The sequence below is a fragment of the Hemiscyllium ocellatum genome, chromosome 38 (genome assembly GCF_020745735.1).
Source record: "Hemiscyllium ocellatum isolate sHemOce1 chromosome 38, sHemOce1.pat.X.cur, whole genome shotgun sequence".
Classification (NCBI taxonomy): domain Eukaryota; kingdom Metazoa; phylum Chordata; class Chondrichthyes; order Orectolobiformes; family Hemiscylliidae; genus Hemiscyllium; species Hemiscyllium ocellatum.
In genome coordinates, this window is record NC_083438.1 from 27,199,306 (window position 1) to 27,213,414 (window position 14,109).

The window sequence follows — 14,109 nt, forward strand, 5'->3', positions numbered from 1 at the left end:
GATGGTGACACGGAGAGGGAGAGGGTGATGGTGACAGAGAGAGATGGTGACACAGAGAGAGAGGGAGATTGTGACACAAAAAGAGAGAGGAAGATGGTGATACAGAGAGAGAGGGAGAGAGAGAGAGGGATATGGTGACAGAGAGAGAGGGAGAAGGTGACACAGAGAGAGAGAGGGAGATGGTGACACAGAGAGAGAGAGTGAGATGGTGACACAGAGAGAGAGGGTGATGGTGACAGAGAGAGGGGTAGATGGTGACACAGAGAGAGAGAGGGTGATGGTGACAGAGAGAGATGGTGACACAGAGAGAGAGGGAGATGGTGACACAGAGAGAGAGAGAGAGAGAGAGAGAGGGAGATGATGCCACAAAGAGAGAGAGGAAGGTGGTGACACAGTGAGAGGGGGGAGAGGGGAAGATGGTGATACAGAGAGAGAGGGAGATGGTGACAGAGAGAGAGGGATATGGTGACAGAGAGAGAGGGAGAAGGTGACACAGAGAGAGAGGGAGATGGTGACACAGAGAGAGAGGGTGATGGTGACAGAGAGAGAGAGAGAGAGTGAGAGAGGGAGATGATGCCACAAAGAGAGAGAGGAAGGTGGTGACACAGTGAGAGGGGGGAGAGGGGAAGATGGTGATACAGAGAGAGTGGGAGATGGTGACACAGAGAGAGAGAGAGAGAGAGAGAGAGGGAGATGTTGACACAGAGAGAGGGGGAGATGGTAACACAGAGAGAGTGAGATGTTGATAGAGAAATAGAGGGAGATAGTGACACAGAGAGAGGGGAAGATGGTGACACAGAGAGAGAGGGAGATGGTGACACAGAGAGAGAGAGAGAGAGGGGGAGATGGTGACACGGAGAGAGAGAGAGAGGGGGAGATGGTGACACAGAGAGAGAGAGGGAGAGGGGGAGATGGTGACACAGAGAGAGAGGGAGAGGGAGAGATGGTGACACAGAGAGGGAGAGGGCGAGATGTTGACACAGAGAGAGAGAGGGGGAGATGGTGACACAGAGAGAGAGAGGGAGAGGGGGAGATGGTGATACACAGAGAGAGAGAGGGAGAGGGGGAGATGGTGACACAGAGAGAGAGAGAGAGAGGAGATAGTGACACAGAGAGAGAGGGGGAGATGGTGACACAGAGAGAGAGAGAGAGGAGATAGTGACACAGAGAGAGAGAGGGAGAGGGGGAGATGGTGACACACAGAGAAAGGGGAGGGAGATCGTGACACAGACAGATAGAGAGAGACGGAGATGGTGACACAAAGAGGGAAAGGAGGAGATGGGGTCAGAGAGAGAGAGGGTGATGGTGACAGAGAGAGAGAGGGAGATGGTGACACACAGAGAGAGGGAGATGGTGACACAGAGAGAGAGAGGGTGATAGTGACACAGAGAGAGAGGGAGATGGTGACAGAGAGAGAGCGGGAGATGATGACACAGACAGAGAGGGAGATGGTGACACAGAGAGAGAGAGGGAGATGGTGACACAGAGAGAGAGAGGGAGATGGTGATACAGAGAGAGGGGAACAGAGAGAGAGAGAGAGGAGGGGAGATGGTAACACAGAGAGAGTGAGATGTTGATAGAGAAATAGAGGGAGATGGTGACACAGAGAGAGAGAGAGAGAGATAGTGACAGAGAGAGAGAGAGAGGGAGATGGTGACAGAGAGAGAGAGGGAGATGGTGACACGGAGAGAGAGAGGGTGATGGTGACACAGAGAGAGAGGGAGATGGTGACAGAGAGAGAGAGGGAGATGGTGACACAGAGAGAGAGAGAGAGAGAGAGATAGTGACAGAGAGAGAGAGAGGGAGATGGTGACAGAGAGAGAGAGGGAGATGGTGACACGGAGAGAGAGAGGGTGATGGTGACACAGAGAGAGAGGGAGATGGTGACAGAGAGAGAGAGAGAGAGAGAGATGGTGACACAGAGAGAGGGGAAGAGAGAGAGAGAGAGAGAGAGAGAGGGGGGGAGATGGTAACACAGAGAGAGTGAGATGTTGATAGAGAAATAGACGGAGATGGTGACACAGAGAGAGAGAGAGAGAGGGAGATAGTGACACAGAGAGAGAGAGGGAGATGGTGGTACGGAGAGAGAGAGAGAGGGGGAGATGGTAACACAGAGAGAGAGGGGGGGAAATGATGACACAGAGAGAGAGAGAGAGAGAGAGGGAGATGGTGACTCAGAGAGAGGGAGAGAGGGTGACAGAGAGAGAGAGAGAGAGAGAGGGAGATGGTGATACACAGAGAGAGGGGGAGATGGTGACACAGAGAGAAAGAGAGGGAGAAGGTGACACAGAGAGATGGGGAGAAGGTGACACAGAGAGAGAGGGAGATGGTGACAGAGAGAGAGAGGGAGATGGTGACACAGAGAGAGAGAGGGGGAGATGGTGACACAGAGAGGGAGAGGGGGAGATGGTGACACAGAGAGAAAGAGAGGGAGAAGGTGACACAGAGAGATGGGGAGAAGGTGACACAGAGAGAGAGGGAGATGGTGACAGAGAGAGAGAGGGAGATGGTGACACAGAGAGAGAGAGGGGGAGATGGTGACACAGAGAGGGAGAGGGGGAGATGGTGACACAGAGAGAGGGAGATGGTGACACAGAGAGAGAGAGAGAGGGATATGGTGACAGAGAAAGAGGGGGAAGGTGATACAGAGAGAGAGAGAAGGAGATAGTGACACAGAGAGAGAGAGTGAGATGGTGACAGAGAGAGAGAGGGTGATGGTGACAGAGAGAGAGAAAGGGAGATGTTGACACAGAGAGAGAGGGAGATGGTGACAGAGAGAGAGAGAGAGGGTGATGGTGACAGAGAGAGATGGTGACACAGAGAGAGAGGAAGGTGATGACACAGAGAGAGAGAGAGAGAGGGGGGCGGAGATGATGACAGAGAGAGAGAGAGGGAGAGGGAGAGATGGTGACACACACGGGGGAGATGGTGACACAGAGAGAGAGAGAGAGAGAGGGGGAGAGGGGGAGATGGTGACACAGAGAGAGAGAGAGAGTGAGAGAGAGAGAGAGAGAGAGAGCGGGAAATGGTGACAGAGAGAGAGGGAGATAGTGACACAGAGAGAGAGGAAGATGGTGACATAGAGAGGAGAGGGCCAGATGGTGACACAAAGAGGGAGAGGGGGGTGGGGGAGATGATGACAGAGAGAGAGAGGGAGAGGGGGAGATGGTGACACACAGAGTGGGGGGGGGAGATGGTGACACAGAGAGAGACGGGGGGAGATGGTGACACACAGAGAGTGGGGGGAGATGGTGACACAGAGAGAGAGAGGGAGAGAGGGAGATGGTGACACAGAGAAGGGGGATTTGGTGACACAGAGTGAGACAGGACCAGGAGAGAGACAGGCCGGGAGAGCGAGTCAGGGAGACCCCCAGTCACAAACTGAATTGTGAAATTGCTGGCACTATTGGGACCTTGCTGTGTGAGAAGTACATGGGGGAGGGTAACGTGCTTATGGAGGGGGTGTTGCTGGGGATGGGGTGGAGTGTTCTGGCGTGGGACAAAGAAAGTGAAATACCCCAGGGGTGCCACACCCAGCTGCCTGTGGGATCTTGCTGTGCACCCCTCTGCCTGTGGGTCACCCCTTACACATCAGAGCAGCCTGTGGACAGAGCCCGGGCTCTGTTTGCTGATGGTCTGACAATGGGAGGGGGTGTATCTTTCCCCCTTCCCCCAAGACAGACCTCACTCTCCCCACCCCCCCACCTATCCTCTCCTCCCCCTCCCCTCAGAATGTGGTATTGACCTGGTTAATGTCTGCAGAAAAAGGAGATGGGACCCACTTTAAATGGGAGGGAGGGAGGGAGGAGAGGAGAGGGCATTTCTGTCAGAACGGAGGGGGAATGGAGAGCGAGGGAGGGGGAGAGAGAAGGGACGGGTGGGGGTTGGGGTGGAGAGAGGGCAGAGGGGGTGTGGGAGAGACATAGATCAATTCTCGAGAGCAGGAGAAAGCTGAGCAGAGATGGAAACGTAGATAGGGGCAGAGAGAGGGGGAGAGAGGGAGAACGAGAGAGGGAGGGTGGGGAGGAGTGAGTGAGAGTGTGAGAGAGAGGGAGAGAGCTGACTGTCCCAGTGGAAGGTTCATGGTTTAAAACGGGTTTGAAGCCTGGGGTTAAAGTAACCGAGGACTCGGGATTGTGACACAAACAGGTTAATCCCCAGGATCTGGGAGGCAAGATTCCCTGAGGAGGGAATTGAAACCTTCAATGGGAAACTCTCTCCAAAGACCTGTTCTCATGTCAGAGTGATGTGAGAGGTGTATAGGCCAGGGGGATAAAATGTGATAATCACAGAAATACATACAGGATGGCCATTTCAATTCAATTCACTGTGTATCTGGGAGGGGGGTCTCTGTCTGTCTCTCCAGGTTTCTTTTGTAGAGTTTTCAAACAAATAAAACCGACCCACACACAACAAAATGAGCTGTCACTATTTAATAATTAGAGTGGTGCTGGAAAAGCACAGCAGTTCAGGCAGCATCTGAGGAGCAAGAAAGTCAACGTTTCAGGCAAAAGCCCTTCGTCAGGAATAGAGGCAGAGTGCCTGCAGGGTGGAGAGATAAATGAGAGGAGGGTGGGGGTGGGGAGAAAGTAGCATAGAGTACAATAGGTGAATGGGGGTGGGGATGGAGGTGATAGGTCAGGGAGGAGGCTGGTGCAGATAGGGAGATAGGCAGGTAGGACAGGTCATGGGGATAGTGCTGAGCTGGAAGTTTGGAACTGGGGTGAGGTGGGGGAGGGGTAAATGAGGAAGGCTCCTTTAGGGCCTTGGGTGGAGGTGAGGGAGGAGGTGTGGGCGTAGGGTTTGCAATTCCTGCGGTGGCAGGGGAAGGTGCCAGGATGGGAGGGTGGGTTTTTGGGGGCGTGGACCTGACCAGGTAGTCATGACCTGTCCTACCTGCCTATCTCCCTTCCCACCTATCTGCTCCACCCTCCTCCCTGACCTATCACCTCCATCCCCATCCCCATTCACCCATTGTACTCTTTGCTACCTTCCCCCACCCTCCTCCCTGACCTATCACCTCCATCCCCACCCCCACTCACCTATTGTACTCTATGCTACTTTCTCCCCACCCCCACCCTCCTCTCATTTATCTCTCCACCCTGCAGGCACTCTGCCTCTATTCCTGACGAAGGGCTTTTGCCTTAAACGTCGACTTTCCTGCTCCTCCAATGCTGCCTGACCTGCTGTGCTTTTCCAGCACCACTCTAATCTGGACTCTGGTTTCCAGCATCTGCAGTCCTTGTTTTAACCCCGTCATTATTTAAAGTGGGGAGAGGGTGGGGTGGGGGGAGGTGAGGGGAGGAGGGGAGGAATAAAGATTACAGTGTGCAGGATTAAATCAGAGAGAGTTATCAGAGATGGACAGAATGCGAGAGGGGCAACAGAGAGGGGGAACATAGAGACGGGGGACAGAGATGGGGGGAATAGAGAGGGGGGAACAGAGAGAGAGGGGGAAACAGAGAGAGGGGGGAACAGAGAGAGAGGAGGGGACAGGGTAGGGGGAACAGAGAAAGCACGGGGAACAGAGAGAGAGGGGGGAACAGAAAGAGGAGGGGAACAGAGAGCGCGCGCGCGGAGAACAGAGGGGGGGAACAGAGAGAGAGGGGGAACAGAGAGGGGGGGAACAGAGAGCGCGCGGGGAACGGGGGGGGAACAGAGAGAGGGGGGAACAGTCGGGGGGGTACAGAGAGAGCAGGGAACAGAGAGAGAGGGGACAACGGGTAGGTGGAACAGAGAGAAAGAGAGGGGGGAACAGAGAGAGAGGATGGAACAGAGAGAAAGTGCATGGGGAACGGGGGGAACAGAGAGAGAAAGTGGGGGGACAGACAGAGAGGGGGGAACAGAGAGATGGGGGAACAAAGAGAGTAGGGGGAACAGAGAGAGAGGGGGGAACAGAGAGTGCAGGGAACATAGAGGGGGAACAGAGAGTGCAGGGAATATAGAGGGGGAACAGAGAGGAGGGAATCAGAGAGAGAGAAAGGGGAACGGGGGAATAGAGAGAGAGAGGGGGAACAGAGAGAGGGGGGAACAGAGAGAGTGAGGGAAACAGAGACAGATGGGGGAATGGGGGGAATAGAGAGAGAGGGGGATCAGAGAGAGGAGGGAACAGAGACAGAGTGGGGGAAACAGAGAGAGATGGAGGAACGGGAGGAAGAGAGAAAGAGGGGGGAACAGAGATCGAGGGGGAACAGAGACTGAGGGGGAACAGAGAGAGAGTGAGGAACAGAGAGAGAGAGAGAGAGGGCAGTGCGGGGGCAACAGAGAGAGAGAGAGGGAGGAAACAGAGAGAGGGGGAACAGAGAGAGGGGGCAGGAACAGGAGGGGGCAACAGAGACAGAGGGGGGAACAGAGAGAGTGAGGAGGGACAGAGAGAGAGAGGGGGAACAGTGAGAGAGAGGGGGGGAAAATAGAGAGAGGGGGGAATAGAGAGAGAGAGAGAGCGAGAGGGGGAACAGAGAGGGGGGACAGAGAGAGAGGGGGAGAGAGGAACAGAGAAGACGGGGGTATTGTTTGGGATTTTCAAACAGTAGGATTGGTCCTTCTGTCATCATGGAGACAGGATCGAACCCTTAACCAGGGTCAGGAACACAGATGATCTGTCTGTGGTCACACTGCTGCTTGTGGGATCTTGCTGTGTGTTTCTAGCCTTGGGCCAATTGCTCTTTAGTGATTTCTTTGTATTTCGCTGTTGCTTGATGTTCTGCAATGCATTAATGATGCAGTAATTAAACTGACCCAGTATCGCAGGGTAAAGTGGGAGACTGGGGAAGGCAGAGAGCAGTGGGATCTTGCTGTGCTCTTGGTGTCGCTGCTGTATTTTATTTCAAATCGATTCTTATTTCCCTCTCAGTCTGTTCCCCCCGCCCCGAGGAGGGGATTAGATCCAGGAGCTGAAATTCAGGACGGTGCAGAGACAGAGGGAATCAAATCATTTCTGCCCCGAGGAATCATCAGCCCAGAGCCAGAACCAGAGAGAGAGAGAGGGAGTGAGACAGCGAGAGGGAGAGAGAGAGAGAGAGAGACAGTGAGAGGGAGACAGAGACAGCAAGGGAGAGAGAGAAAAACAGCTAGGGAGAGAGACAGAGACAGTCAGGGAGAGAGAGAGAGAGAGAGACACAACGAGGGACAGAGACTGAGAGTTTGGTTCTGGGAACCACACATAGAGTTGGGAAATCCCGACAGATCCTCAGCAAATATCCCCCTCTCTTCCCAGCCCAGTGTGTGTCAGGAGGGGCGGCAGTCAGACTCTTAGACGCTAGTGTGGGACCTCCCCCAGTTAATGATTTAATTGTCCCCCACCCGTCACAACCCAATGTGGAATGGCTGTGCAGGATTACTTATCCCTGCCTATTGCAAGTTGATTTCCCACAATCGATCAACCCTTTGTTGTGATATTAGTAAATTAATTCCTTGTTTTGAGTATGTTTGGTATTTCTCTGTGGTAGCCCTCCTACACTTCACATTTTACCTGATTTGATAATGCCAACACAACCAGTTCTTCTGTAACATGATGATTGCATTAGTCATAGAGATGTACAGCACAGAATCAGACCCTTCGCTCCAACTCGTCCATGTCAACCAGATACTCTACCTAACCTAGTCCCATTTGCCAGTGCCTGGCCCTTATCCCTCTAAACCCTTCCTATTGATGTAGTCATCCAGATGCCTTTTAAAAGCTGTGATTGTACCAGCCTCCACCACTGCCTCTGGCAGCTCATTCTATGCACACACCACACTTTACGTAAAAAAAGTTGCTCCTGAGGTCCCTTTTAATTCTTTCCCCTCTCATCCACAACCTACGCCCTTTACTTTCGAACTCCCCCACCCCTGGGCAAAGGCTTTGTCTGTTTATCCTATCCATGACTCTCATGATTTTATAAAACTCTATAAGGTCTCCCCCCGCCTCTGATGCTGCAGGGAAAACAGCCCCAGCCTATTCAGTCTCTCCCTATAGCTCAAATCATCCAACCCTGACAACATCCCTGTCAATCTTTTCTGACCCCTTTCAAGATTCACAACATCGTCCCGATAGGAGGGAGACCAGAATTGCACACAATATTCCTAAAGTGGCCGAACCAATGTCCTGTACAGCCGCAACATGACCTCCCAACTCCTACACTTGATGCTGTGACCAATAAAGGAAAGCATACCAAATGCCTTCTTCACTATCCTATCTACCTGCTACTCCACTTTCAAGGAGCTATAAACTTGCACTCCATTCATGTGCAACTCCATGTTACAGTAAAATCACGCTTCAGGAACAGCACTTAACGTGTTGGGGCCAATCATGTTGCAGCCAACACACATTTTCAAAGTTCACATTGTCAAAAGTCCCTAACTCTTGAATCGTGTTACAGCAAATTCATGTTGATGAAACACACATTATAACAGAATGACCTGCAATTGGCTCCTGAGGGATTCAAGGTTAAAATAAATCGATTGAAATTCTGGACAAAAAGAACAAACAATCTGAAGAAATGGTGGTAAGGAATTGATAAGAGTTTTATGCACCAGTGATATAGATGTGTAATGTTCATATTAATATCAAAATCTCTCCACAGTTTCACGATCAGATCCTCAAAACTTGAAACAAACACAATGAGCATTACAGAAACTCAGCAGGTCTGGCAGCATGTGTGGAGAGAGAAACACTGTTAACATTGAGTCTAATGTGACTCATCTTCATGACATCAAAAACTGACCTATTTGACAGCCTTGTGAGGTTTACAAGGGATTTGGGATCCACAGTGTCACTAACATCTGTTCTCTCAAAAAAGTTTTCTTTGTAATAAGTTAATGAAACTTTGCTGAATAAAGTAATCTCAAAGATTTTGTCTTCTCGGGGACTAATGTAGGAGCAGGGAGATGTGTGAGAGCTGCTCAGGAGGGTTGAAACGAGTAGTTTTGGGAAGGATCCAGGGGATGAGTGAGGAAAGAGATCACTCTGAGACTGAGTTACAACTCTCACAACACCAGGTTATAGTCCAACAGGTTTATTTGGAAGCACTAGCTTTCGGAGCGCTGCTCCTTCATCAAGTGGTTGTGGAGTACACAATTGTAAACACAGAATTTATAGCAAAAGATTACAGTGTGATGTAACTGACATTATACATTGGAAAATATCTTGATTGTAAAGTCTCTCATCTGTTGGAACGACCATGATAGTTTCACTTGTTTCACATGTAAATCACAAAACTCTTTTTAAAAGTTACATTCTCAGGTGAACTGTAACAATTGGTGTCAGGCCAGATAAGATGTTGTAGGTGTTAGCCCCCTGTGTTCTGTTGTCTGTGCCATAATATTTTGACTGATTCTAATCAAAAAAATGAGTTAACAGAGTCTTTCATGGATTCATGCAGTTTTTGAGCAAAGTACAATGTAACTCTGCAAGTACAAATTCACCCCACAAATATATATGTGTATATGTGGGTTTGTGTGTGTGTGTGTGTGTGTGTGTGTGTGTGTGTATATGTGTGTGTGTGTGTGTGCGCCTGCGGTGGGGTCTCTTGAGAGTCTGTGAGAGACAGTGTATATATGTGTGTGAGTGTAAAGGAGTCTAAGTCTATGAGAGGGTGCATGTGTCACTTCAGGAGTGTGTGTGCATGTCTGTGTGTAGGTGTGTCTGCGTGTGCGTAGGAGTGTGTGTGTATGTGTGTGTGTGTGTCTGTGTGTGTATATATAGTACAATGGTGGTCACCTGTAGTGTGACATGAACCCAAGGTCCCGGTTGAGGCCCTCCCTATGGGAACCGAACTTAGCTATCAGCTCTGCTTGGCCACTTTTCGCTGCTGCCTGTCCCGAAGTCCGCCTTGGTGGATGGTCACCTGAAAATCCAAGGTCAAATGTCCTGGATCACTGACGTGTTCTCCAGCTGGGAGGGAACACTCCTGTCTGTTGATTGTTGTGTGGTGCCCATTCATCCGTTGCCGTAGCCTCTGCTCGGTCTCCCCAATGTACCATGCCTCGGGGCATCCCTGCCTGCAGTGTATAAGATAGACAACGTTGGCTGAGTCACATGAGTACCTGCCACGTACATAGTGGGAGGTGTCCCACACGTAATGATGGTATCCATGTCCACACTCTGACACGTCTTGTAGCGCCGACCGTGACAGGGTTGTATGGAGTTGTCCTGAAAGCTGGGCAGTTTGCTACAAACAATGATCTGTTTGAGGTTTGGCAGTTGTTTAAAGGTGAGAAGTGGAGGTGTAGGGAAGGTCTTGGTGAGGTGCTCATCCTCATTGTGTTGCAGGTCGCGAAGCACATGGTGTAGTTGTTTGGTTCCTGGGAAGTACTGGACAATGAAGGGTACCCTGTCGATTGCAGCACGTGTCTGACTCCTAAGGAGGTCATTACGGTACACATGTGACTCAGCCAACGTTGTCTATCTTATACACTGCAGGCAGGGATGTCCTGAGGCATGGTACATTGGAGAAACCGAGCAGAGTCTACGGCAATGGATGAATGGGCACCGCACAACAATCAACAGACAGGAGGGTTCCCTCCCAGTTGAGGATCACTTCAGTGTCCAGGACATTTGACCTTGGACCTTCGGGTGACCATCCTTGAAGTTGGACTTTGGGACAGGCAGCAGCGAAAAGTGGTCGATAGGTAAGTTCTGTTCCCATGGGGTGGGCCTCAACCGGGAGCTTGGGTTCATGTCACACTCCGGGTGACCACCATGGCACAGTATACACACACACACACACACACACACACACACACACTCCCAAACTCTCACAAACAACCTCTCACAGACCTAGACGCCTTTGCATTCACACACACACATATACACTCTCTCTCACAGACATTCACAAACTCCCACAGCAGACACACACACATACATATACATTTGTGGGGTGAATTTGAATTTGCAGAGTTATGTTGTACTTTGCTCAAAACCTGCATAAATCCATCTCTGTTAACTCATTTTTTAGATTAGATTCAGTCGAAATATTATGGCACATACAACAGAACATAGGGGGCTAACACCTCCAACATCTTATCTGGCCTGACTCCAATTGTTACAGTTAACCTGAGATTGTAACTTTTAAAAAGAGTTTTGTGAATTACATATGAACCAAGTGAAACTATCATGGTCATTCCAACAGATGAGAGACTTAACAATCAAGCTATTTTCCAATGTATAATGTCAGTTACATCACACTGTAAACTTTAGCTATAAATTCTGTGTGTTACAATTGTGTACTCCACAACCACCTGATGAAGGAGCAGCGCTCTGAAAGCTAGTGCTTCCAATTAAACCTGTTGGACTATAACCTGGTGTTGTGTGATTTTTAACTTTGTACACCCCAGTCCAACACCAGCATCTCCAAATCAATCTGAGACTGGTACAGTTGGGAAAAGGAGTGAGACAAACAGTCAGGGCAGGCAGGACGAAAACAGAGAACAAGGTAGGATTGATAAATTAAACTGCATTTATTTCAATGCAAGAAGCCTAATTGGGAAGGCAGATGAATTGAGGGCATGGTTCGGGATATGGTACTGGGGCATCATAGCAATTACAGAGACGTGGCTCAGGGACAGACAGGACTGGCAGCTTAATGTTCCAGGATACAAATGCTGTAGAAAGGATACAAAAGGGGGTGGAGAGGAGGGGGAGCAGTGTTTCTGATAAGGGTTAGCATTGTGGCTGTACTAAGGGAGGATATTCCTGGGAATGCATCCAAGGAAATTATTTGGGTGGAACCGAGAAATAGGAAAGGGATGATGACATTCTTGGGATTATATTCTCGAACACCCCAAGAGGAAGCGGGAAATTGCGAAGCAAATCTTTAAGGAGATCTCAGTCATGTGTAAGTAAAATAGGATGGTAATTTCCAAACATAGACCTGTACTGCCAGAGTTTTCAGGGTTTAGTGTACAAGGAAATGTTGTGATTCAGCATTTGGATGGACATACAATAGAAGCTATAAAACGTGACCTCCTCTTGGGAAATAAGGCAGGGCAGGTGACTGAGGTGTCAGTGGGGGAGTACTTAGGGGCCAATGACTGTAAATCTGTTAGTTTTAAAATAAATTAGTGATGGAAAAGGATAGACCGCATCTAAAAGTTGAAGTTCAAAATTGGGCGAAGGCCAAATTGAACGGTATTCGGCAAGAACATTCAAAAGTTGAGTGGGGACAGATGTTCAAAGGGAAAGGGAAGGTTGGAAAATGAGAAGCCTTCAGAAATGTGATTTTGAGAGTCCAGAGACAACATATTCCTGTTCGGGTGAGAGGCAAGGCTGGGAGGTGTAGGGAATGATGGGTGATGAGAGAAATTAAATGGAGACATTAAATCAGTACTTTTCATCAGTATTCACTCAGGAACAGGACACTGTTGCTGATGTGAATATGGAATCACAAATAATTAGAATGGATGCCCTGGAAATAGGCAGGGAAGAGGTTTTGGGAATATTGGAAAGGATGAATATAGATAAGTCTCCTGGGCCTGATGGCATTTACCCCAGGATCCTATGGGAAGCTAGGGAGGAGATAGCAGAGCCATTGGCCTGGATTTTTATGTCGTCATTGTCAACGGGAATAGTACCAGAGGACTGGAGGATAGCGAATGTGGTCCCATTGTTCAAGAAAGGGAGTAGGGATAGCCCTAGTAACTATAGGCCAGTGAGTCTGACTTCAGTGGTGGGCAAAGTCTTAGAGAGAATGGTAAGGGATAAGATTTATGAACATCTGGGTAGGAATAACGTGATCAGGGATAGCCAGCATGGTTTTGTGAAGGGCAGGTCGTGCCTCACAAACCTTATTGAGTTCTTTGAGAAGGTGACTAAGGAAGTGGACGAGGGTAAAGCGGTAGATGTTGTGTATATGGATTTTAGTAAGGCGTTCGATAAGGTTCCCCATGGTAGGCTAATGCTAAAACTTCGGAGGTATGGCATTGAGGATACATTAGAGGTTTGGATTAGGAATTGGCTGGCTGGAAGGAGACAGAGGGTAGTAGTTGATGGATTATGTTCATCTTGGAGCGCAGTTACTTGCGGTGTACCACAAGGATCTGTTTTGGGACCATTGCTTTTTGTTATCTTTATAAATGATCTAGAGGAAGGACTTGAAAGCTGGGTAAGCAAGTTTGCAGATGACACAAAAGTCGGTGGAGTTGTGGATAGTGAGGAAGGAAGTGGTAGGTTACAGCGGGATATAGATAAGTTGCAGAGCTGGGCGGAAATGTGGCAAATGGAATTCAATGTAGCTAAGTGCGAAGTCGTTCACTTTGGTAGGAATAACAAGATGATGGATTACTGGGCTAATGGTAGGCTACTTGGTAGTGTGGATGAGCAGAGGGATCTTGGTGTCCATGTACACAGATCTCTGAAAGTTGCCACCCAGGTAAATAGTGCTGTGAGGAAGGCATATGGTGTACTGGGCTTTATTGGCAGAGGAATTGAGTTCCGGAGTCCTGAGGTCATGTTGCAGTTGTATAAGACTCTGGTGAGGCCTCATCTGGAGTATTGTGTGCAGTTTTGGTCGCCATACTATAGGAAGGATGTGGAAGCTTTAGAACGAGTGCAGAGGAGGTTTACCAGGATGTTGCCTGGAATGGTAGGAAAATCTTATGAGGAAAGGCTGAGGCACTTGGGGCTGTTCTCATTGGAGAAGAGAAGGTTTAGGGGAGATCTGATAGAAGTGTATAAGATGATTAGGGGTTTAGATAGGGTAGATACTAAGAACCTTTTACCGCTAATGGAGTCAGGTGTTACTAGGGGACATAGCTTTAAATTAAGGGGTGGTAGGTATAGGACAGATGTTAGGGGTAGATTCTTCACACAGCGGGTTGTGAGTTCATGGAATGCCCTGCCCGTATCAGTGGTGAACTCTCCTTCTTTATGGTCATTTAAGCGGGCATTGGATAGGCATTTGGAAGTTATTGGGCTAGTATAGGTTAGGTAGGATTCGGTCGGCGCAACATCGAGGGCCGAAGGGCCTGTACTGCGCTGTATCCTTCTATGTTCTATGTAAATTGAGGCTTTGGTATAGAAAAAGAAGGAAACGTGTCCAGGGTCGACAGCAGAGATTGAGTCAATTGTAAAAGAGTATAAAGGCAGTAGGAGCATACTTAAGAGGGAAATCAGGAGGGCAAAAAGGGGAC